Genomic DNA, 26,141 nt, shown 5'->3' with positions numbered 1-26,141 from the left:
GCGTGTTCTGATTTGTAGCATCACAGATTCGTTTCGCCTGCTCTTGAACTTCATATAAATGGAATCATGTGGTTGGTTCTATTTTGTGTCTTGATTCTTAGCTCAGCATAATGTTTTTGAGATTCATCCATGTCAAATGATGTATTTTGCTGCTTTTAATTTCTGACGCATGAATGTGCCACAGTTTGTGGGAGGAAGGAAACTTTAGATTCCTTTCATTGCTGTAGGATTCACATCTATCGAGCATCATAGAGTATCTGCAAGTGTTTTGAGAGTTAAGCTGGTTGGTCCTAAGTGGATCTTTTTTTTTTTTTTTTTTGAGACAGAGTTTCGCTCTTGTTACCCAGGCTGGAGTGCAATGGCGCGATGGCGCGATCTCGGCTCACCGCAACCTCCGCCTCCTGAGTTCAGGCAATTCTCCTGCCTCAGCCTCCTGAGTAGCTGGGATTACAGGCACGTGCCACCATGCCCAGCTAATTTTTTTTTTTTTTTGTATTTTTAGTAGAGATGGGGGTCTCACTATGTTGACCGGGATGGTCTCGATCTCTTGACCTCGTGATCCACCCGCCTCGGCCTCCCAAAGTGCTGGGATTACAGACTTGAGCCACCGCACCCGGCTTTTTTTTTTTTTTTTTTGAAACGGAGTCTCGCTCTGTTGCCCAGGCTGGAGTGCAGTGGCACGATTTCGGCTCACTGCAACCTCCACCTCTCGGGTTCAATTGATTCTCCTGCCTCAGCCTCCCAAGTAGCTGGGACTACAGACGTGTGCCACCAAACCTGGCTAATTTTTTGTATTCTTACTAGAGACGGGGTTTTACCATGTTAGTCAGGATGGTTTCAATCTCCTGACCTCGTGATCTGCCCACCTCAGCCTCCCAAAATGCTGAGATTACAGGAGTGAGCCACTGCACCTGGCTTCTCGAATGTGTTCAGTGTCACCTTCTTTGTTTCCAGACAACTTCCCCATTTCTGTGTCTTGCTGTAAAAGACCATAATGCCTTTCTTCCCTCCATGGACTGAAGCTGCCTTTATCTCCTGAAGCTGGGAAGTTCAGATCATTTGCAGAGGGGCCCCTGGTTTCCCCATAAGACAGAATGTTACTCTCTGATCTGAATTGAGGTGGCACATGTTAACAGACAGGGGTGTCTGACCCTGCACGTGGGAAACACAGGTGCATGTTCAAGACTGGAGCCTGTGATGGGGAGGCACTGGTGACCTGGGGCCAAGACGTGACACAATGAAGCTATTTTACCAGCAGTATGGCCCAAATGGCAGGGACCACATCTGCTCTGTTCACCAATGAGAAGCCAACACATAGCACAGAACCTAGCAAGCAATGGGCTTTTGATAAAGAGGTGTCAAACCAACTAGGGGCTTGGGAGAGGGCGAGCTGGGCCAGCAGATGTACGATTCTTGACATGGGAAGTCTACGCTAGGGCGGCCCTGCTGGGGAAGGAAAGGAAGAGCCGTGGAGAGACTTTTTACAAAGGAAAACCCAACAGGACTGGATGACTGTGGAATGTGGGAGGGACACGCAGAAAGCAGAATCCAAAAGGCGTGCAGTCTTTTTGGAAGAGGGCTGGGCTGAGAGTTGAGTCCCTCCTGTGCCTTTTGGTGTATAATCTGGGTAACTCATTTAACCTGCCTCAGTCTTAAGAGTCCTTATCCGTCAAATGGGTATAATACTATGATCAGTTAGCTGGGGCTGCTGTAACAAAGTACTACTAAGTGGGTGGCTTAATGAAACAGAAATTTATGGTCTCAGTTCTGGAGGCTCGAAGTCCGAAACCAAGGTGTTGGCAGGGCCATACTCCCTCTGAAATTAGCAGAAAACATTTTTCTTTTTTTTATTTTTATTTTTATTTTTATTTTGAGACGGAGTTTCACGCTTGTTACCCAGGCTGGAGTGCAATGGCGCGATCTCGGTTCACCGCAACCTCTGCCTCCTGGGTTCAAGCAATTCTCCTGCCTCAGCCTCCTGAGTAGCTGGGATTACAGGCACGCGCCACCATGCCCAGATAATTTTTTGTATTTTTAGTAGAGACGGGGTTTCACCATGTTGACCAGGATGGTCTCGATCTCTTGACCTATTGATCCACCCGCCTCGGCCTCCCAAAGTGCTGGGATTACAGGCTTGAGCCACCGCTCCCGGCCCATTTTTCTTTTTTTTAAAGACAGTCTCACTCTGTCTCCAGGCTGGAGTGCAGTGGCACAATCTCAGCTCATTGCAACCTCCACCTTCCAGGTTCAAGCGATTCTCCTGCCTCAGCCTCCCGAGTAGCTGGGACCACAGGTATGCATCACCACGCCCAGCTAATGTTTGTATTTTTAGTAGAGGTGGGGTTTCACCATGTTGGCCAGGATGGTCTCCATCTCTTGACCTTGTGATCCGCCCACCTCACCCTCCCAAAGTGCTGGGATTACAGGCTTGAGCCACCGCGCCCAGCCTAGTGGAGAATTTTCCTTGCCTCTTCTAGTGTCTGAGGTTTGCGGACAATCCTTGTTGTTCCTTGGCGTAGCGACACATCACTCCCGTCTCTGCCTCCATTTCACATGGCCATCTCCTCCCTGGGGTCTTCACATCCTCTTCCGTCTGTGAATGTCTACGTCCAAATGTCCCTCTCCTTATAAATACAGCAGTCGTGCCAGATTAGGGGCTCACTCTAGTCCAGTATGACCTCATCTTCACTAATTACTTCTTCAATGACCCTGTTTCCAAATACGGTCACATTCTGAGACACTGGGAATTGGTGCTTCAATTATCTTTTTTGGTGACACAATTCAACCCATAACATACCACCTGCCTCACAAGATTGAATGAGGCAATCCTATGTCATTGTTATGGGTAAGGCAAGAATCAGGAGATTTTGGCCAGAGAACCTTCCTTTAACATTCTATGTGGCCTCATCCAAATCTCTTCTCCCGTCTGGATCTCAGTTTCCTCACCTACAAAATAATCCGTAATGTCTTTCCTGGATGTGAACCTCCTAACTCCTTGACTCTGAAGCTTGAAGTTTTGAGTCTGGGGACCGGGGAGAGCTGTGGAGCGGTCAGGAGGGAAAGCCAGTTTGGGAGTCAGAAGCTTCCTCTATGTTCTGCCCCTCATTTGAGAACTCAGCTTCCTTCTCCTGGTGTCTGGGACCCTGGAAAGTCCCCAGCATCTTCCACCCCCATCCCTGTACCGTGGCGCCTACCTTGGTGAGGCTCAGGAGGAGGGAGGACTGCTGTAAATAGCACCCTGGAATCAAAAGGCCCTCTTCCTGTACAGGAAACACAGCACCCGATGTGGGCAGGAAAAAGGTGTTTCCGAAAGAAAGGCCAGAAAAGGGAGGGGCAGTGGGGATTCGGGAGCCAAATGGGTTCCCAGGTGCTGGAGGAAAGGTGGCGTGAAGGCAGATGGGGGTGTGGGGGTCGGGCAGATTTAGTGCCAGTTTCCAGGGTACTGCTTAAGGTCGGCCTACCTGGAAGCCCATGAGAATGGCCTATGGAAAAGCCCAAGAAGTGTCTGGGCTGGGAGACAGGATTTCAGGTCGGAAAGTGAGGACTGGAAATGCCACATTCATTACTTCATTGATCCATTCATTCATTCACTAAATATTAGCCACAGCTTAGGACTGTCCTAGGTGCTAAGGATAAATAGTATAATACTCTTTCATAAAAAGTGGTCTGAGACCAGGAACCGTGGCTCATGCCTATACAACACTTTAGAAGGCCGAAGGCCAAGGTAGGTAGATCGTTTGAGCCCAGGAGTTTGAGACCACCCTGGACAGCACAAGGAGTCTCCATCTCTACGAAAATAAAATAAAATAATTAGCCGGGTGTGACGTCCCCTGCCTGTAGTCCCAGCTACTCAGGAGGCTGAGGCAGGAGAATTGCTTGAACCTGGGAGGCAGAGGTTGCAATGAGCCGAGATCGTGCCATTGCACTCCGATCTGGGCAACAGAGGAAGACCCTGTCTCAAAAAAGAAAGAAAGAAAGAAAAAAAAAGATCTGGTAAGCAAACCAGTGATTACAACCCAGCTGTAATAGCTCAGGAGAGCGCAGGAACAGTGGAGGGACTGTAACCCCTGGAGGAGCAGGAAGGGCCTCCTGGGAGGTGAATTCCCCCTCCTGGACCTGCAGGAATTAAGTCAGGCAAAGACTGGCTATGAAGGGGAGGGAATTGGGGGGCCTTCCAGGTAAGGGGTGAAAAAGACTGGGACTCTTCCCCTCTGCTGTCCTAGCCTCAACCTTAGTCCAACCTGGGCCAGCAGCAGAGGTCTAAGGACCAGCTCTGTCCCCTCCATAGAGGCTCACCACCAGTCCCTGGGGCCCCCTCCTCACCAGCGAGGAGCACCGTCCTCCAAATGCCTGTGTGGAAAACATGCTCAGGTCTCAAGTGGCCTCTCACTGGAGAGCCCTAGAAAGTCATTAGTCTTCCCCCTGTAAAAACAGGAGCTTAATTCTACAGGGGTTTCTGCAGCGGCCGATATCTCAGGCAAAAGCTCAGACCAGAAGACTCCGGTGTCTGGTGCAGAGGAGGAAGATGAGTCAGCCAGGGCCCCGGGACCCTGACTCCCTGATCCTGCCGGACCACAGGGCCCCCGCTTAAGGCCTGGAGGGGCTGAGATGAAAATGAGCTGCTGTTTCTGTTAGGAAGCCCCAGGGAAGTTCGGTTGGTGTCAAGTTGAAGATTTCTATGCATTCCCACGCTCCAACCGTGATGGGGAAATGCCACATTTCAACCCCCATCATTCAGCCAGAGCGGATGTGATTAGTACTTGAGGGAGGATCCCAACGCCCTCTGAGGGGCCTGGGTGAATTTCAATTTCTGTGCTCCTCCGTTTGTAAAACAATGCAAGAGATTTTGGAAGAAAGACAAAAGGTTGGGGGATGTGCTTGTCCATTGTCCCTCAGCACAGCCCACAGGACAGCCTTCAGACTGTCCTGATGCTTGTGTGCCAACCACACATGCAACGAATTAGGGGCCCACATTAGGGCTTGATTTCAGGACATTTACTCGCCATGCAGAGATCACTTACAAAGCTGCACCGTGGCCCCTGAGGTCCCCCTGGGTTAGTCTTAGAATTAAAGTCAGAAACCACCCAGCCTCCCCAAAACACTTAACTACCACCTCCAAATTAGCACCTTTATTAGCTGGTAATCCAATTCTAGGAGATAGTTCCTGATATTCCCAGTTTCCAGGTGGGTGAACTGAGGACCAGCTTGCCCACACCACTTAGACTAGATAGAATAAGTAATTGCAGCCCAGAAATAGCTGACTGGGATCGGCCCCTTTAATGTAATAATGCTAAGAAATGTCAAACGTGATTTTGTTCTAATAGGAGTGAAAGGGACGAAGAGAGACAGGAAGAAAGCACTCTGTGTAGTTTCTGGAGCTGGTTGTAGGAGGACGAAAGGACTCCTTAGGGGCTGAGGAAAGGAAGCTGTCTGTGTCCTGGGCGGTGACTGAGCTGCACATAGAACCCTGGGCCAGAGGCTTGGAGGGGCAGGAAGGAGGAGGCCTGGCCTCCAAAAAACAAAAACAAAAACCAGGGATGAGAATAAGGGTGAGAGAGCTGAGCGCAGTGGCCCATGCCTGTAATCCTAGCACTTTGGGAGGCCAATCATGAGGTCAGGAGTTCAAGACCAGCCTGACCAATATGGTGAAACCCTTTCTCTACTAAAAAAAAAAAAAAAAAAAAAAAAAAAAAATTAGCTGGGTGTGGTGATGCGTGTCTGTAATCCCAGCTACTCAGGAAGCTGAGGCAGGAGAATTGCTTGAGCCTGGAAGGTGGAGGTTGCAGTGAGCCAAGATCGCGCCACCACACTCCAGCCTGGGCGACAGAGCAAGACTCCGTCTTAAAAAAGAAAAAAAATAAAAAAGGGCCGGGCGCGGTGGCTCAAGCCTGTAATCCCAGCACTTTGGGAGGCCGAGGCGGGTGGATCACGAGGTCGAGAGATCGAGACCATCCTGGTCAACATGGTGAAACCCCGTCTCTACTAAAAATACAAAAAATTAGCTGGGCATGGTGGCACGTGCCTGTAATCCCAGCTACTCAGGAGGCTGAGGCAGGAGAATTGCCTGAGCCCAGGAGGCGGAGGTTGCGGTGAGCCGAGATCGCGCCATTGCACTCCAGCCTGGGTAACAAGAGCGAAACTCCGTCTCAAAAAAAAAAAAAAAAAAAAGAATAAGGGCAAAGCAGAACTGGGTTTCTATCCTGCTGCCTCTTCCTAGCTGTGCGACTTTGTGCATGTTATTTATCCCTTTAATGTCTTCATGCCTTCGTAGGGGCTAAGGGAAAGCTTTCCCACCACTCTCTGAGGGTTCACTGAAAATAAACTGACACTGCAGATAAGAGAAAAGGCAGACAGACAGTTAATACGTATAAGCTCATGGGAAGCACAGAATGGCCACTCCATGACCCAGTGAGGCCCAGAGGCTTATATACCCTTCTTCAGGGGAAGGGGAAATGCGGGCCATGTGGCAATTTTGGGGGGTAGTCAGTGATTTTTAGGAGAAATGAATGAGCCCACTGCTCAGAAGACGGTTAGTAAATAACTCTCTTTGAGAATTGAATGGAACCAGAGAACAAACACTGGTTTCGGACAAAATTTGTCTGGGCTCTAGGTGCGGTGTTTAATTTTCAGTCTCTTCCTCTGTGATACGAGTTTTAATCTTCTCTGGTTAATAAAACTTCAGGGAGAGAATAAAATGCAACTGTGTTCCTTTTTAGGGTCTGGTTTCTAGGGAGATGAGAGAATTCCAGAGAACATCTTCATCCCGTGCTTTGAGAAAGACAGAGGGTTGAGAGGCAGAAATCGGGGTGGGGAGGTCAGAGGCACCTTGAGTCTGCTGCTTCTTTAGTCAGCATGTCAAAGGGCCATATTACGGGGTATCGTTTTCTGAGCCCCAGCAACTTCATCTGTAAAACGGGGATAATTTTTTTTTTTTTTTTTGAGAGAGATGGAGTCTCACTCCGTTGCCCAGGCTGGAGTGCAGTGGTGCAATCTCAGCTCACTGTAACCTCCGTCTGTCTCCCAGGTTCAAGCAATTCTCCTGTCTCAGCCTCCCAAGTAGCTGGGATTACAGGCACATGGCACCATGCCCGGCTCATTTTTGTATTTTTAACAGAGATGGGAATTTCACCATGTTGATCAGGCTGGTCTTGAACTCCTGACCTCGTAATCCGCTTGCTTTGGCCTCCCAAAGTGCTGCGATTACAGGTATGAGCCATTGTGCCTGTTCCAAAATAGGCATAGTTTTAACTTAGCTTATTGGATAACCTTGTCCACGAGGATTGAATGAGATAATGCATCTAGCACATTTAGCACAGCGCCAGGCATATGGAAAGGGGTTGTGGATAGCTCTTGGCCTTCTGGAGCCCAAGTCTCCCCTCGGTAAATTGGGGGTTGTTTATGGTCCTTACGGGCCTGCTGAGAGGCTTCAATGAATTGTGGTTATAAAGGGCCTGGCATGAAATAGAGTCTCAATAAATGTTTCTCGCCCTTGAGAAGCTCCCCAACCATTTGGAGAGACCAGAAGCACACCCTTGAACCATCCGACCCTGGAGACTTGCACATGAACCACCAAGAACAGGGCTCTTCCAATAGTTGCTGCTTTTAAGCCTCTTTGTGGGCTGGGGAAGGCTGAGGGTCCTTAGGGTTAGGGCTGGGAGCAGAGTTTTGATGGAGGTGAGACGCTTGTCCCAGATGATGGTGGAGGCGCCACGCATGTGGGCAGAAGGCAGCAAATTTGTCCATTCCAGCAATGATCGCTGGAGCTGGAGGGAGAGGAAAGGGAAGGGCTGTTGGCCCAGAGCTGTGGAAGGATCGGCCCCCTCTCTCCTGTGCAGGTTTCATTGAGCAGCTCGTAAGAACAGTGCAATGTCCATCCATCCACTTCTCTTTGGACAGAACCCCGTGCCATCTGCCAATAGGTGCTTAATAAAGGCGGTGTGGAGGGATTCTGCGAAGAAGAATCTGGTTCGCCCTTTGTCTGCATGGCCTTGCATCTTCCTGTTGCCACCACGAGAGGGCGCAGTTGCCCAGCAGAACCCAGCCCGACCCACGCCCTCCTCTCCGCAGGCAGCTGGCGGCTCTGCGTCTTTTGGGCTGGGGAGGCAGGCCCTGCATGCACGGGTCCCCTCCTCTTCGGACTGGAAGAAAGTCGGGGTGAGAGGCGTGGGCTGGGGCGGTCCTGCGCTGTGTGGGAAGCCAGGCAGGGTAGGGCGGCCGAGGACGGTCAGAGGCTGGGAAGAGCAGAACCGTGTGTCTCTGTGTGTTGTGTTTGCCTCGGGCTGGCTGGGTGGTATCAAAAAACTCTCCTGTTCTTGATTTAGGTTCCGTCTTCTATAAACCAACCCCCTCCTCACCAAAAACCAAGATCCTTGCTTTCTCTCCTGCAGATTTCATTTTTCAGGACGTAAACTCCATTAAGGATCTTGGGTGACAGGGTGTGGGACAGGCTAGAGTGCTGTTAGACGGCAAGAGCAAAAGGTCAATAATTTTTCAGCCTGGCTGCTTCTTCTAGAATCTTCTCCCCTTTGGGTTATGGGGCCCTTAGCCAGCGCCGGCCTCCCCTCCACCATCAGCATATCCCCCTGCCAGGCCAGGACGACTTGCCCCATTGAAGATCCCAAACTACTAGTGGTCTAGCCTTGGCCATCCTAGTGTGACCAGCAGGCAAGAGCTCGGTGACCCTAAGCATCTGGGGTGGTTTGGGTGCCAGAGAGAAGCAGAGGAGGAGCTGGGGTTGGCAGTGGACCCTAGGTTCCTTGCCAGAGCACTTGCCCCACAGCAGGCCCTGAGAAACGGGATATTTAATGACATCCTGTCTCCCGGTCCTTCGAGGCCCAAGTCCCTGTTTCTGAGGAAAGACACTGGTGTGTGTACAATTCTGCATCTCTGTTGCTGCGAGGCAGCATTTATACCTCTTCCTCTGCAGAGCCCCTCCCTGGGACCGAGGACTGCAGAAGGCTTTGGGATCTGTGGATCCTTGCCATGAGCCGAGGCCTCCCAGGGCTCCAGCACATCAGCGGGAAGGCCAGCTGCTGTTCCAGGCCAGCGCTGGGTGCCACGAAGCACAGAGTGGGCTCAGGAACGTAGTCAGCATTTCCGCTGCACTTGCCATCACCACAGGCTTCCCCGTGGTGTGCAGCAGTCACTTCTCTTTCCACGGGTCCCCAGGAGTGCATTCCACCAGTGATTGGCTTGGGGCCAACCTGGGGTGGGGCTTTGGTTTTGCAACCTTTTCTCCATGAGACCCCAAAAAGCCACTGCCTTGCCGGGCGCGGTGGCTCAAGCCTGTAATCCCAGCACTTTGGGAGGCCGAGGCGGGTGGATCACGAGGTCAAGAGATCGAGACCATCCTGGTCAACATGGTGAAACCCCGTCTCTACTAAAGGTGCAAAAAATTAGCTGGGCATGGTGGCGCGTGCCTGTAATCCCAGCTACTCCGGAGGCTGAGGCAGGAGAATTGCCTGAACTCAGGAGGTGGAGGTTGCGGTGAGCCGAGATCGCGCCATTGCACTCCAGCCTGGGTAACGAGAGCGAAACTCCATCTCAAAAAAAAAAAAAAAAAAAAAAAAAAAAAGCCACTGCCTTGACCACGGCTTACCTCTGTGGGGCGTGGGCCCCTTGCTAGTGGAGGATGGGAGCTCCTTTGTGAGTCCTTCTCTTTGTTTTAAAGGGACAGAGTCGGCAGTCCTTCTTGCTGCTGGGACAGTGGGATATTGTCGGTCAATGAAGTAGCCCCATGGGCAGTAATTTTTTTTTTTTTTTTTTTTTTTGAGGCAGAGTCTCACTCCATCGCCCAGGCTAGAGTGTGGTGGCGCAATCTCAGCTCATTGCAACCTCCGCCTCCCGGGTTCAAGCGGTTCCCCTGCCTCAGCCTCCCAACTAGTTAGGACTTACAGGTGCATGCCACCACGACTGGCTAATCTTTGTATTTTTAGTAGGGACAGGGTGTCACCATATTGGCCTGGTTGGTCTCGAACTCCTGACCTTGTGATCTGCCCGCCTTGGCCTCCCAAAGTGCTGGGATTACAGACATGAACCACCACGCTGGGCCAGTTATTTTTAATATTGTGAGAATGGTGACTTGCAATAGGAAACAGAAGCCAGCTCCCAGCCTAAAGGGGGACGTGGAAAAAGAAGGTAAACAAATCTGGCCTGTCACACATGGAGTTACACAAAAGCAGGCTGTGGGTGCTGCACAGGACTGAGTGTGCGTCCTGGTTCGGTGACTTACTAGCTGGGGAACTAACCGAGGTGCTTTAGTTTCCTTGACTGTAAATGAGGTAATTGTGAGAATTAAAGATTAAACCTACACAGTAGCTGACATATGCTAGGCACTCAATGCAAGTTAGCTTTTTCACTTCCATTATTCATGTTTCTAGATTTTTCTTCTGAGTCCCTTGTTTCTGGACATTGGAAGCTTCCCACGGATACAGAAGTTTTTTCCTATTAGGCGGTAGGCTCCCTGCAGGCAGGGTTCTGTTTCTTCCATCAGCGTAGGATCTGGTTAAGGACAAGGCTGTATTCCCCACTCAGCCTGGGGCCTCCTTGAGATTAGGAACCGCCTTGCCCGTCAGCCTGGGAACTCCCTGCAGGCAGGAGCTATGTTTCCCTATCAGATTCCCCACCTTCAGGGCCCACAGGCAGTAAGCACTGTCACAGCATGAGCCTATCAGTGGTTGGATCAAAGGCACCCAGATAGGTTTAGGAGAATCAACCAAGGAGACCAAGAAGTTTCTGGAGGTCTTTTTCTATTTATTTATTCTTATTTTTTTAGAGACAAGGCCTTGCTCTGTCACCTAGGCTGGGTGCTGTCATAGCTCACTGCAGCGATGAACTCCTGGAGGCGGTTCTCCCACCTCAGCCTCCCAAGTAGCTGAGACTCCAGGCATATGCCACCACACCCGGCTATTTTATTTTATTTTATTTTATTTTATTTTATTTTTTGAGATGGAGTTTCGCTCTTGTTACCCAGGCTGGAGTGCAATGGCACGATCTCGGCTCACCGCAACCTCCGACTCCCGGGTTCAGGCAATTCTCCCGCCTCAGCCTCCTGAGTAGCTGGGATTACAGGCACGCGCCACCATGCCCAGCTAATTTTTTGTATTTTTAGTAGAGACGGGGTTTCACCTTGTTGACCAAGATGGTCTCGATCTCTTGACCTCGTGATCCACCCGCCTCGGCCTCCCAGAGTGCTGGGATTACAGGCTTGAGCCACCGCGCCCGGCCCCCCTTATTTTATTTTTTTAGAGACAGCCGGGGGAGTGGGGTTTCACTATGTTTCCTAGGCTGGTCTCAAACTCCTGGGCTCAAATGATCCTCTGGCCTTTCGGTCCCCAGAGTGCTGGGATTATAGGCATGAGCCACCAAACCCAGCCTGAAGTTATTTTTCTAAGGTCAAGTATGCCCCCTGACCTTGGTAGAAAGCATTTCCGAAGTGGAGACATCTGGAGGACAGATGTGAAGTTGGCTGGGATGGGTGAAGGTCTGGAAGGCTTCAAATTCCAGGCTCCATGACTCACTCCTCCATCGCAGCAACCCCTCGGCAGCTGGGCCTCCTGAGCCCTGGGCAGGACAGGGTTGGTGGGCCAGGCCCAAGTGGGCACGGTCCTTTGCCTCGGACACAGCTGTACGGTCTGAAAGGAATCTGGTAGGACCGATCACTTTGGAAACTGCTTTCTGAAAGCTCCAAGCTTCCTCCTGAGTAGAGCTTAAGGCATCATATTAAGCAGGTCATGCTAGGAATGTATGAGAGCAGCGTGCGGCATTGGGTACTTGTAGGCAGTTGGTGCTCTCTCCTGGGCCTGGCGGATGGAGGGGAGCAGGCAGGGAGGGGTGGACAGGCCCTGCCTATAGAGTCTGTCAGTCGGGAACCAGCGAGTCACCGGAAATCCAATGCCTCAGTCCAGATCCTGGATGCTGTTGGATCATGGGATCTGTGTGACCATCAGTTTCCTTTTCTAAAGAGCGGGGTTGATAACAGCGCCGGGCAGTGGGTGAATCAGTGAGGTAATGCATAGGAACACGCATAGTAAACTGTTTTACCAGAGTGCATGGTTACGAGTATTTAGGGTGGCCTGGGCCTTCTGATTGAGGTATCCTGGTCTTTTGTCGAGTCCTAAGGGAGGATGTCGGGGGGAAGCTACAGACTAAAGAAGCGGTGACTGGATGGTCAGAGGGTGCGGACATGCTCAGCAAGCTGGTGGTGGGAGTCCTGGTCACGCTCCTCCTGTGCATCCGCAGCAGCAGAAACATTTGTCCTCAGGAAACAGCCCCTCAAAGAGCGTCCGGACACCGGGACCCAGCCTGGATGGCAGAGGGGGCGTTCACTCGCCCCATGGGTGTCACTGACCCAACACAATTTTTTTCTGGTGTGTCCCAGCCTGGAAGAAGATATTGGAGCTGGGCCAGAGAAAAGCATATGAGACCACGATCCCCAAGACATCGCTTGGTGGGGTACCCCGAATGTCTGCTTCAAGTGACACAGGTACATCAAGGAAAACCCCCAGGACCCCTCCACATCAGAAGTAAGGAAGAACCCAGAGTCTGGAATTGAATGCCAGGAGCTTGAGTTCTGGGCATGATGTGACCACCTGGGGGCCCTGTGATTGACACCCCACTTCTCTGAGCCTCAGTTTCCCCATCAGCAAAATGAGGGCATTGATTCCTATTTCAAGGTGTTATTGTAGGGATAGAATGAGGTAACTTGTGAAAGAGCTGTGAAGGCAGAATGCTGTGGTCATGACAAGCAGAAGCTTTGCAGGAAGACAGATCTGGGGGGGACCCGGTTCTCTTTGGGCCATAAATTCCTGACCAGGTGTAGTGGCTCACGCCTGTAATCCTAACACTTTGTGAAGCCAAGGCAGGAGAATCGCATCAGCCAAAGAGTTTGAGACCAGCCTGGGCAAAATAGCAGGATCCCTGTCTCTACGAGAAATTTAAAATATTAGCCAGGCATGGTAGTGTTTACCTGTAGCCCTAGCTACTCGGGAGACTGTAGTGAGAAGATCTCTTGAGCCCCAGAGGTTAAGGCTGCAGTGAGTCATGCTGGCACCACTGCACTCAGCCTGGGTGACAGAGCAAGACTGTGTTGGAAGGAAGGAAGGAAGGAAGAGAGGGAGGGAGGGAGGAGGGAGGGAGGGAAGGAAGGAAGGAGGGAGGGATCAAGAAGGAAGGAAAGGAAGGGAGGGTGGAAGGAGGGAAGGAAGGGAGGGAGGAAGGAGGGAAAGGAGGAGGGAAGGGAGGTGGGAAGGGAAGAAGAGAGAAAGAAAGGAAGGAAGGAAGCAAGCACCGAAGCACGCAGGAAGGGAGGAATCCTTGGCCCTGGCATAGGGTCTGGCTCATTGTAGGTAGTCAGTTTGTAGGTGTGAAAGGTGCCAGCTCCTTCACTTCACAGCAGTGTGGCTGTACATTTCACACCCTAATGTCCTTACATATTAAAGGGGAATGGGGCTGGGCGCGGTGGCTCACGCCCGTAATCCCAGCACTTTGGGAGGCTGAAGCGGGCAGATCATTTGAGGTAGGTGTTGGAGACCAGCCTGGGCAACATGGTGAAACCCCACCTCTACTAAAAATGTAAAAGTTAGCCGGGCATGGTGACATGCACCTGTAGGCCCAGCTATTCGGGAGGCGAGACATGAGAATCGCTTGAACCCTTGAACCCAGGAGACAGAGGTTGCAGTGAGCCAAGATCATGCTACTGCACTCCAGCCTAGGCGATAGAGTGAGACTCTGTCTCAAATAAATAAATAAATGGGAATGGATTGGTTTTCTGCGCTGCTATAACAAATTACCACAAACTTAGTGTCTTTTTTTTTTTTTTTTTTTTTTGAGACGGAGTTTCGCCCTTGTTACCCAGGCTGGAGTGCAATGGCACGATCTCGGCTCACCGCAACCTCCGCCTCCTGGGCTCAGGCAATTCTCCTGCCTCAGCCTCCTGAGTAGCTGGGATTACAGGCACGTGCCACCATGCCCAGCTAATTTTTTGCACTTTTAGTAGAGACGGGGTTTCACCATGTTGACCAGGATGGTCTCGATCTCTCGACCTCGTGATCCACCCGCCTCGGCCTCCCAAAGTGCTGGGATTACAGACTTGAGCCACCGCGCCCGGCTTTTTTTTTTTTTTTTAATTTTTTTTTTGAGGTGGAGTTTCGCTCTTGTTACCCAGGCTGGAGTGCAATGGCGCGATCTCGGCTCACTGCAACCTCCGCCTCCTGGGTTCAGGCAATTCTCCTGCCTCAGCCTCCTGAGTAGCTGGGATTACAGGCACGCGCCACCATGCCCAGCTAATTTTTGTATTTTTAGTAGAGACGGGGTTTCACCATGTTGACCAGGATGGTCTTGATCTCTTGACCTCGTGATCCACCCGCCTCGGCCTCCCAAAGTGCTGGGATTACAGGCTTGAACCACCGCACCCGGCAAACTTAGTGTCTTAACATGGATTTCTCTTACAGTTCTGTACAGCAGAAGTCCAACAAGGTGTCACTGGGCTAAACTGAAGGTGTGGGCAGGGCTGTGTTCCCACCTGCAGGCCCCAGGGGAGAGTCTGTTTCCTAGCCTTTTCCCGCTGCTAGAGGCCACCCTCCGTTTTTGGTGTGGCCGCTTTTTCCATCTTCAGAGTCAGCAACAGCAGGTCTGTTGTCCTTCTCACGCTGCCATCTCGCTGCTTCTCTGCAGCCAGGGAAGATTCTCTGCTTTGAAGGACTCGTGTGATGAGATGGACCCGTTTGCATGATCCAAGATACCCTACCCATGCCAGGGTCCTTAATCTTAACACACCTGCGATGATCATTTGCCATTTATGGTAACACCTGTAGCTTCCGGATAAAAGAGAATGGGCATCTTTGGGGTCTGTTACTCTGCCTACCGCAGGGAACACTGATGGTTCCTATCATACTGGATTGTTGGCAGGAATAAACATGTGTTTTAAAAAGGTAATATATGTAAGGTGACTGGCACATACTAAGTGCTCAATAAATATTTAGTTACTGCTGTCATCATTACTACCTAAACCATGTGGTGCCTTATAAATACTAATTATTGATGCCACTTTTCTAAACAAGGAAGTACAGGTCCTGGTTTCTGCTGGGCCTGTTGTCACTCTCCCTTCCTGTGCCTCGGTTTCCTCCGCCATCAGAGGAGACACTGAGCCTGCTCTTGGCAGCTCACACTCCAGGCCTAGGAGGCACACACAAAGTTTCTCTTGTGCTATGTGAGAGCGGCTGCCAACAGCGGGCATGGGGCCCGGCCCATGGCTATCCCGGGGACGCAGCATTCACTGAGATCACAAGGGAACAGAAGGGCCCCTTCTTTGGAGGGCAGAGAGGTTCCAAGTGGATCCCTGCAGGAACTGAGCCCCCTCTGTGGGAAAGAATTGCCTCCGTTGTGAGGCAGCATCGCTATTTGCAAAGCGTTTTACAATCATTTTTATTAGCAGAGCCCCTGAGACCTGAGGATAATAGAAGGGTTGTCACCCACCCCCTGCCTCTCTGGGGGAAACTGAGGCCCACACAGTTGAAGGCAGGACCCCAGGCCACATGATGAGGTGGATTTGACCTCCCAGGGGCCTTGTGGCTTCAGACCAGAATTTTATTCCCGGCGGCACCAGACACTTCCCCAACCCCTAGTCGCTGAACTGAACCAGAAATTAACACCCAAATGTCCTTCAGCGCTTCTCTCTCAGACTTTTCTTTAAAAGACCAGTTTGAAACACAGCTACCCTCTTGCATGTCAAGGCTCACGCTGGTCCTTTCTTTCCGATCCTGGCTGCTCCTCCTGTCCCCCCATTACTGAGCTCTCCCCTTCACTTCCAGACTTCTTCCTGTGGGCTCCAGTGGCCTCCCCCACACTCTGCCCCACCTCCCAGCTCCCTCCCGACACATACACCGTACTGATGGTGACACTTGCCCACCTCTTTCAGGGAGAGGCTGGCCACTTCTCCTGTGCATTCCTCCTGCTGGCTCTGAGAACCGCTCTCCAGGCCCCATGGCATGCCGGCAGCTCCAGCCACACCGAGGCTCACTTTGGAGGTCTGCTTGAGGCCCACCACCTCCAGGAAGGCTTCCCTCTGAGCCCACCACTGCCACCCTCCCCTGCACCCTCGGCTCTTGGCCCCACCAGTCCCCAGTGATATCGCTAAGCGTGCACACCCTCAGCCATTACAGCCTCTCTCCGCTCCCTCGGCACTTAGGTCGCGTTTCCCAGGGGCCGTGTCTCTCCCAGCAGGCAGGGGCGCCCTCGGGAATACTCCAGAACGTAGCTCCTTGAGTTCTCCGGCTGTACCAGAACTCAGCACTCTCCCCCTGCCCACCCACAACACGCACAGAACCCTTCATGCCTTGGGAAGATACTGTTGGATCACAGGGGCTGCCCCATCCATGGGCCCTCTTTCTCCCAGATTTTAACTAGTGTCGTATTTCTCCCCCTGATTAACAAAGCTTATCACAGGAAAATGGAAAAGCTTGAAGCAGCCCAAATCCTCCAACTCTAGAAACCAACCCTGTTAACATTTCCTTCTAAGCTTTTTTTAAGGCAGTTTTGTCTCTACATAGTTGAGATCATATTCTGCTTACCATTTTGTATTTTTGTTTTTTGCTTAATACGATCTCAGATGTTTTTCTATATCAATCAAATCTCTGTACACATCCTTTTAAATATCCTTTCATATGTATATACCGTAATGTGCTCAACTCTCTGTGATTCCCTCCTCACTTATAATCCCCAAACCACAGGGTGCTGACTTCCTTAGTGGGTGTTTTGGAAGAGTTTGTCCCCTCCCAGCCCCCAGCCCCAGCCACTGGAAGACAAAAGAAATGACCAGCTGCTCTTCACAGGACTGATTAGGATCTTGCACTGGGTGGCGGTTGGAAATCAGTGTCACACCCTCCCCACACCCTGTCCCTTCCTGCCTGACAAGATGGGAAAGCCATCAGCTGCGGGGGGCAGCAGACAAACATCCCCACCCTGTTCATGGGGAACAGGCTTCTGTTGGTTCAGGGGGTTACTTCTGTTGTTTTTTTCTGATGGGGCTGTCCACAGGAACGGGGGCATTGGCTGGTCCAGAGGGGCCTTGTCCTGCCGTGTTAACGGGGTCGGGGCCTCGCAGGAGGGGCTGGGCCACCAGGTGAAGTGCTCAAGCGGCTGGAGAGGTGCGAAGGGATAGAGTCTGCACAACACCCAGCTGGAGGACTGAGGCAGGAGAGCCAGAGCTTGGCTACCCCTCTTGGTTCTACTGATGACATTGCTCAGGGAGGCATCGCAGGGATCCACCGGGTCTAATGAATCAGTAGTGAGACTCTACTGTGTGCACAGATAATGTTGATGTGCCCAAGGCTGTCAGGGGCATAGGGAGATGGAACTCACAGTGTCCTGGGCTCTGTGTGCCTAGGAGCCACATAGTCATAGGCTACCCGGGCTGTGTACATAAAGAGTGACTGGCATGGGGCATCCTGGGCTGACAGTAAAAGGAGGCTGTGGGCTAGGGTGAAAAGGCAGTGGGGGCGGCTGCGGAGCGCTTCCCACAGCTCCTCCATCTTGGTGGAGGGCTGGCATCAGAGCAAGCCCCCTGCTCAGTTGTAGTCTTGTGGGCAGCACTTCTTGTCCCTAGCTGGCAGTTTACTGTGGGTAGATCAGGGCTGCCAATCCCAGAATCCTGGAACTTTGGCTTGTCTGTTTCCTGTAACACCCAAAGCCTACTTGTTAACGGAGCGTCAGCACTCCATCGCCACCGCCATCACCACTTCCCAGGGCTGCGTCCTACATTCTTGTTGGGAGCTGTATCTGTTCCTTCTGAGTTTGGGGCGATGGCATGTCTGGCCACAACTGGGCCCAGCGCAGTTCCTGTGAGGGGCTCCATGGCTGCGTGTATACGCACAACCCTGAACGTGCTGGCAGCCTAGTGCACCCGGGCAGACGTGAGTTTCATACCTAGACTGTGGCAATTAGGCATGTTGTTTTAACCTCCTTGGGCCTCAGTTTCCTCATCTGTAAAATGGAAATGTTAAGGACTCCTCCTTGTGAAGTTGTTGCAAAGATTCAATCATATAATATAAACAATGCATGTTTGCACGGTGCCTGTCCCACAGTATGTGCTCGGGAAAGGGGGCTCCATTGCAAGGGTCTCTGGATCCCCAGGCTGCTCACTGACTCCCTTTTCTTTCCCAGGGTGTCTGTTTAGTCTAAAAGTTCAGATGTGTCTCATGCATGCACAGAAGTTTGAGGGCTCCTCTAGGTCAGTGGGCTTGAATGGCAGGTCCTAAGGAAGAAGTTCAGACTGGGTGGTCCAGGAGCCTGGAGCTCTGTGCAAGGTAGGGCTTCCTCAGCTCCCCACTCCTCCCAGATGCTTCCTGTTAGCAGGACACCCAGGGAGAAGTGTTTCCTCCCTGCTCCAGGCAAACCCAGGCCACGCCCCCAGACCCTGGGACTTCTGTTCAGAATCCCCAGCAGCCATGAGCACAGTCCGGAGCTGACCAAATGCTCGTCCAGGTGTTGAAAGCCAGCCCTGGCCCGAAACGCTCAGGCCCATGAGATCTGGGCTGATCTTGGCCTGACTCCTGTGGCAGCTTCGCTCCCGTGCAAGTCAGCCTGGCCACCTCCTGGTACCTGAGGGCGACCAGCAGCTGCAGCAGTTCACGGGTACGGCATGAACTCCCCTGATGCCAGGGCCTGACCAGAGCAGGTTTTGATTTATGCAGGATTTTGATGTCCAAGATTAACATCCTCTTCAGCTCTTGAAACTAATGACTCCAGGGATGTCAGAACACACTGGAAGGGAGTCTTGGACCCCGAGGCTCATCCTTGCATCCTCACTTCACTTTAGAGGTTTTCCAAGCCATCTTTCTGCCATCCTTCCCAGCTGACATCCTATAAGACGCTCCCGATTGTAAAGGGTATTTTAAAATGATCTAGGGAAGGTACAGCGATTCTGGGAGTGCCCATCTCTCTGTACCACTTTGCTAGGGCACCACACCGAGAGGGATCCTGTGATCATGGGACTGCAGGGACTCAGGATGAAACAGTTAGTAAGCCCTGCATAAGGAAGCCCCTTGCAGTCTCGGCTGGTCCAGTTCTTCCTCTGTGCTCACCTGGACACCTTCTTCTAAGGCCATAGAGGAACGGGAAGAACAAAGGCTCTGGAAGCAGACACCCAGGTCTTGGGCTTCTGACCAGTGTGTGGTCATGGACAAGTCAATGTACTTCTCAGTTGCTGTTTGACCTGTGAAATAATGAGAAAGATGCCTCTTTCCCTGTCCAGCTCATGGGGTTATTGTGAGGGTCGAACGAGATGGTATATGTGGAAAGATTTTAACTGTGAAACTCCATATTCATCTTATTTATCATGATTAAGAACAGCCATCACAGCCATCCGAGTTGAGCGCTTCTCTGGCCTCTTGTGTGCCCTGATTCAGCTGACCTGAAAAACAGCAAAGAAAAGAATTGGAGCAGGTGGAAGGAAGCAGGCTCTCTTCCCACCTGGTTGGAGCCCATGGCCCACATGCAGGCTGTGCCCAGGGCTGCTCTTCCTTCCCTTCTAGGGCAGACTCAACAGACCCAAAGATCAAGCAACTGCCAGGGTCAGGCCCATCCCCCCGGCCATCGGGAGAATGCTTGGCAAGACAGCCCTGAATTCTGTCCCTCTGTAGTTCCAGGGACATCTGGTCCCCAGCCCTCACCCTTGCCTCTCACCCTGCAGACCCAGCCAGTGAGAAGTACAAGTCTGCCCCACATGCCCTGGGAATACCTGTCCTTATGCGGAAATAGAGGATAACACCAGGTTCTCAGGGCTGGGTGTCATAAAACCACCAGAGAGGCCGAAGAGATGCTTGCCTGGTGTCCCACCAGTAAGAGAAAAAAAGCTTTTTCTCCCTGTTACAGCCTGGCCTATTCTGGAGGGTCTCCCTGAGCTGGCTGAGATGGGGAAACCCAGCAGACGCTCTTCCTTTTCTGCTCAGAAGAGGGTCAAGGCACATTGCGTCTCCCTCACTCGGGATCTATCCTCTCAATGGAGGAGGCCTGTTCCCAGAAGGTCAGGTCCAGGAAGAAGGCCACCTCTGCACACTCTCCATCTCTGGAACCTCAGGCCTGACAGCGTGGCCTATTTTCTACCATTAGCCCTGCAGCTGCCTCCGCTCCGCCGCTGACCCTGGTCGCTCATTGCTAAGGCAACAAAGCCCTCTCATTTCCTGAGCTTCATCGAATCTCAGCACCCATTTCCGCTGGGTCCGCATCCACCCCTGCCAGGGTCGAGGTGTTCTGCGAGTGCTTTTGTCCCTGCCAACGGCTGTATCAGCCCTGCCAGGTCTGGTGGCCATTGATTTTGAAAAAGCAGAGTGGTCAGCATCCACTGTGAGCCATGTGGACTCGCAGGCCCTGGCTCCTGGGTCTCTGGGCTAGCCAGTGGGACTAAACATGATGTCATCATGGTGTGATGAAGGATAAGTCAGACTGACCTCTCTGGGCCTCATTTTCATGAGAAAGGGGAGGTAGTGTTGGGAGTTGCTGTGAGAATGAAATGAGATACGGATGTGATCACATATGCAGGGTTCCTGGTATGGTGCCTGACACATCACTGGTGCCCAGTAAATAAACGACAGCTCCCTTTCCTGCACAGTCATGGCTTAATATGCCTGCAGACCAGAGTAGATGTCTACTGAGCACCTGCCACATTTATCCAGGTACTGCCAGGCTCCAGGCACTGGGGAGCGCAGTCCCTGCTGTCAGGGAGTTTGCCACACAGCTGGGAAACCAGTCCCCTCCCATGATGAGATCACAGACAAAAGGGACCACAGAGTGAGTGCTCTGGGGCTGTCCCTGGGTCTCTGGCTATGGGTGCCCAGTAGAACTGCTGGGGCACCTTCAATTATCCACAGTCAAGAACTGGGAGCCTGGCTAGGCGTTCTGTTTTGCCCAGAATTGCTTATTATGACCTTTTTTTTCTTTTGCAGCAAATTTCCCTTCCTAATTTGGTTCTGTTTATCCCATTATTAAAGTGGAATTACATAGGAATTTATCTGCAGTAAATGATCATCAATGTGTACAAAGATCTAGCTGCAAGAATGTTCTTGGCAAAACTGTTTATCGCAGGGAAAGGGTACAAACAATTTGGGTAACAGTACCACATATGTTAATGATACTCTGATATAGCCATCTATTAATAGCAGAAAGGGGAATATCTAATGTGCCTAGTGCACCCGTAAGGAATTGTTAACAGTTCACCCACTCAGTCATTCATTCACCTAATCATGCCCTGATGAGGGTGGACACTAGGCTCCCCACTTCCCCTTTGCTGGCTGGGCTGAAAGTGGGAGCCACAGATTTTCCTATGGTGTTTGACTGAACTATCATCTAAAAGTCTGAACAACTATCGTTGTTGAAACTTTATCATCGAACAACTGTCATCTAAAAGTTTTCTGGTCCGGGCATGGTGGCTCATGCCTGTAATCCAGCACTTTGGGAGGCTGAGGTGGGTGGATCTCTTGAGGTCAGGAGTTCAAGACCAGCCTGGCCAACATGGTGAAACCCTGACTCTGCTAAGAATACAAAGATTAGCTGGGCATGGTGGCACACGCCTGTAATCCCAGCTGCTCAGGAAGCTGAGGCAGGAGAATCGCTTGAACCCAGGAAGCAGAGATTGTAGTGAGCCAAGATTGTGTCACTGCACTCCAGCCTGGGTGACAGAGCAAGATGGTCTCAAAAAAAAAAAAAAAGAATATGAGGTATTCTGAAGGCTTGAAGGAGGTGGGTGTCAGTGCCCTACCTGGGATGGGGTGGGGGCAAGAATGGTTTCTTAGAGGACAGAGGTCATGCTTGAGCTAAACTTTGAAAGACAGATGGATTTCTGGATGGACATGATGGTAAAGAGCATCCCAGCAGGGAACACAGCAGCTACAAAGGCACAGAGGCATCAGACAGCAGGAGGGGCAGAGTACTCGCTGCAGGTTGTTGGTGGGGGGCGCTGCTTGGCATGGGGAAAGGGCGACAAAACCGGAGAAGTTACTAGAGGTAGGGAATGGGGTGGAGATCGGATCACAGAGGGCACTGTTTGCCATGCTAACCCTTAAAGGGCTTTAGGCATGAAATGACATGGTCAGATGTGTGTTTCTGAGCAGTCATCCTGGGATGGACAAGGCAGGAAGTGCAGAGACCAGCAAGCGGGTTTTTGTTATGGTTTGAGTGAGGGTCCAACACAGGCAGTGGTGGTGGAGATGGGCTGCAGGGATAATCCTGAGCGAGATTTAGGAGACAAGATTCACGGGATGGAAGGGATGTGGAAGAAGGGAGGAGCTTGACGCCGCGGCTCAGGAGCCATCTGAGCGACTGAGAAGTAGCGCAGCGACTGAGAAGATGAGCATCAGATTTTGAGAGGGAAAGAAAGAAGTGAAGTGCAGCCGTGTCGAGTGTGGGAGTCTGTGAGCAGCCCCGTAAGGATGTCAGGTGGACAAGTGTCTCAGGGGGAAGTTAAAGCCAGAGAGAAGCAGATTTGAAAGTCATTACATAGAATCAGTAGTTAAAGACATAAGAGCGCCAGCTGGGCACGGTGGCTCACACATATAATCCCAGCACTTTGGGAGGCCAAGGTGGGCGGATCACCTGAGATCAGGAGTTCAAGACCAGCCTGGCCAACATGGTGAAACCCAGTCGCCACTAAAAATATAAAAATTAGCTGGGCGTGGTGGTGCGCGCGCCTGTAGTCCCAGCTACTCCAGAGGCTGAGACATGAGAATCGCTTGAACTCGGGAAGCAGAGGTTGCAGTGAGCTGAAGTTGCCCCTCTGCTCTCCAGCTTGGGTGATAGAGCAGGACTTTGTCTCAAAAAAAAAAAAAAAAAAAAAAGTTCCCCGATTAAGAATTAAAAAAAAAAAAAAAAAAAAGACCAAGAACAGAGTGGCCATGTTTTAGAAGTGGTCAGCAAAAGAGTAACCATGAAGGACACACCACGTGAGTCTGAAAAGGGCAGGGAAGGCTGGTCATGAGTTTGTATCAGTCATTCTTACCAGAAACCACTTTTCATATTTGCAAGAGAGGAAATTGAGTGCTGAGAAGTGGCTACATGAGAGAGAGAAGAGCTGACAAGTCAAACGGGAGGAAGCAGCTGCCACTCCGAGGCAGAGGCAACCAAGATCCTGGGAATCTGGAAGCACGCAGGACCAGGCTGGGAAGGACTGGGCCTCTAAGGAGACGGGTATTGCTAAGACACCTCCTGAGACAGAGGGGAAGAGAGAGGAATCCCCTGGCTTCTCCCTTCCTCCCAGCCTCCATGTCGTACTAATGCCTCCTATGGCCAGAAGCCAGCTGACTCAGGGCCCTGGGACAGTCAGCCTGCAGGCGTCAGCCAGCCAGCTCCCCCACACACAGAAGAGCTGGGGAATGGTGTGGAATGGATGGGAAGAAAACGCCCAGGACGGGCCCAGAGGCCAAAGAATGGGGAAATCCAACAAAGGAGCATGATTCCGAAGTGTCCAGTACCTCAGAGAGGTGGGCTCACATGAGGAAGCGTGTCCCCAGGAATGGGAGCGTGGGAGAGCACTGGGGACCTTAATGAAGGAGCAGTGCTGAGGTCCAGTCCCAGCCTGGTCAACAGTCCCTGCCTGCTGATCGAAAAGCTGCTGGCTTGGGGCCAGGTCCATGACACCCTTCAATAAGCTAGACAGGATCCCAAGCACGCTGCTCTCTTTCTGAGACCCACTCACACTCCGCTCTCTGATCTCAACTGTCATCCTTGCTGCTCCCCCTTCCCCTAGCCTTTGGAGAGGCTACAAAAAAAGAGGCTGCCGTGTACACAGGATCCTTCAGCATCCGCTGCCATAGCCCTGAGGGCTGGACCCAGGGCCCGGCATTGTGCAGCTCAGCCCATTTTCCGACTGTTCAGGTGTCTGAGCGGGGCCAACCATGGCGGCTCTGCACCCTCTGGGGCTCGGCCCATTTGGTGACTTCTCAGCCTCCTCCCTGCCTCGCTGATTTCTTTGTGTGCCTTGGCCAGACTCACGCTGCGTCAGGCTCGTCCGTGTTGGTGTAATAGCCCTGATCGCTGTGCTTGTCGGAGAGGACACAGCAGGCGCAAGGCCCCATCCAGGGCTCATCAGGCCCTGTGCCCCAGCTGTGTTAATTGTCCAAGCCCTCAACAAGCCAACCCTTTTTCCCGTCTGCAATTAAGACAGAAAGCTCGTTATGTCTCCTGCTCCCATTATCTGTAGACTCTGCTAAGGGGCTCTTTCTCAAGAGCAGCACCTGCAGAGGCCAGCAGAGGTTAGCATTAACTCCTTCCCTGCTGGAGGTGAGAATCTGAGTGGGTGAAGGAGGCAGCTGAAGCTGGTAGGAAGGGCTCTGGGACAGAGGGTGGCACCTGGGGCCCTGACATGGTTCTGTTTCAAGCTTGCTGGGTGTCCTTGGGCAAACAATTGACCTTTTCCGAGCCTTTGAAATTCTCTTTCTCCTTTCTTTCCAAGGAAGCCATGGAAATGAATAAGGAGTTGTTGAAGTTGCCAGCTCCCTTGAGTGACTGTGTAAACCTCCAGTCTTCTATTCTCACAGCAAATAGTGCTTCCGGTAGTCAAAACCCAAGCCGCGAGACAAAGCACGTACAGAGCCTAAGCAGCAGTGTCGGTGCCTAGGGGAGAGGAGCCACTCAGGGCCTTCACCTGCCCGAGGGGACTTGGATTTAGTAGAAGAATTTAGCAATCTCACTTTGCAGTGTGTTCTTCAGCAAATCACTCACTCTGTGCTCTAACTTCCTCCTCTGAAAAATTAGAGAATCCAGGCCAGGTGCAGTGGCTCATGCCTGTAATACCAGCACTTTGGGAGGCCGAGGTGAGCAGATCATGAGGTCAGGAGATCGAGACCATCCTGGCTAACATGGTAAAACCCTATCTCTACTAAAAAGGAATACAAAAAATTAGCCGGATGTGGTGGCACGTGCCTGTAGTTCCAGCTATTTGGGAGGCTGAGGCAGGAGAATCTCTTGAACTCAGGAGGCGGAGGTAGCAGTGAGCCGAGATCACACCACTGCACTCCAGCCTGAGTGAGACTCTGTCTCAAAAAAAAAAAAGAAAAAAAGATATGTGCCAGATCTTTTACATGTGTTGTTATTTCCATTTTAAGTGTAAGAACAATATCAAGTTCAGAGACATGAAAGACGTGGCCCAAAGGTCAATCATCCAGTACCTGGGGGACTCTAGGTTCAAACCCACATTTATGAGACTGTGAAACCGTTGCTCTTTTCACGACACCATGTTTTCAGGGACTGCCCATCTAATGGTTCCTTACAAGATGGAGCTGCTTATAGAGGGTGAAATGTAGCCTATCATCTATATGCAGCTATCAAAACAAAGACTCTGGATTCTTTTTTCTTTTTCTTTCTTTTTTTTTTTTTTGAGATGGAGTTTCGCTCTTGTTACCCAGGCTGGAGTGCAATGGCGCGATCTCGGCTTACCGCAACCTCCGCCTCCTGGGTTCAGGCAATTCTCCTGCCTCAGCCTCCTGAGTAGCTGGGATTACAGGCATGCACCACCATGCCCAGCTATTTTTTTTGTATTTTTAGTAGAGACGGGGTTTCACCATGTTGACCAGGATGGTCTCGATCTCTTGACCTTGTGATCCACCCGCCTCGGCCTCCCAAAGTGCTGGGATTACAGGCTTGAGCCACCGCGCCCGGCCAAGACTCTGGATTCTAACCACTTAGCTTCTCCAGAGTCGTAATGTGTTCGGAAGGAGTGAATGAGGAAGAACTGTATTGCCCCTCTGGTCTCCCATGTGACTAAGATTGCCTGAGATATGTGTGCAAACTCTCAAAGAAAAAGTTGTGTAACCATCAGGCACTGGACCTTGTTGACATCTAGGTAAACCAAATCCTGGAGACGGAACACAGCTGCTATCTCAGCAACTGGCTCCAACTTGGGATGTGCTCGTGTCCAGCAGAGCCCACGGCAGCCTTACGAAAGCCCTCTTGAGTCTCTTTCTAGAATCTCCTCTGAGTCTATAAGAAACCCCCAGAGCTTAGCCCATCAGCCCCGCTGAGAGGCTGGGCCAGTCCAGATGCTCCACCAAGGCCTGGATTCTGGCTCTTTGACTCAGTTCACTCATCTGCCCCTGAGTCATCCAGAGAGAGGGGTCTGGGGAGAGACTGGGGCAGACAGCGAAGCAGGAATCAAG

The 26,141-nt window shown here is 51.6% G+C and overlaps 1 protein-coding gene across 6 annotated transcripts in view; it reads left to right on the top strand.

The window, feature by feature from the left end:
- The window catches only part of NAV1 (neuron navigator 1), a 279,966-nt gene that overhangs the window by 15,765 nt on the left and 238,060 nt on the right, over positions 1-26,141 (top strand). The window contains exon 1 of one of the 6 annotated variants that reach the window (XM_074385046.1): positions 11,058-12,484. The exons of the other annotated variants lie outside the window; for them this stretch is intronic. The gene's annotated coding sequence lies outside the window, so the exon portion shown is untranslated. Of the gene's footprint in view, positions 1-11,057; positions 12,485-26,141 lie in introns of those variants that run through there. 6 annotated transcript variants of the gene reach the window in all.

This window comes from Saimiri boliviensis, chromosome 14 (genome assembly GCF_048565385.1).
Source record: "Saimiri boliviensis isolate mSaiBol1 chromosome 14, mSaiBol1.pri, whole genome shotgun sequence".
Lineage (NCBI taxonomy): Eukaryota > Metazoa > Chordata > Mammalia > Primates > Cebidae > Saimiri > Saimiri boliviensis.
This window is presented reverse-complemented; position numbering and strand designations above follow the sequence as displayed.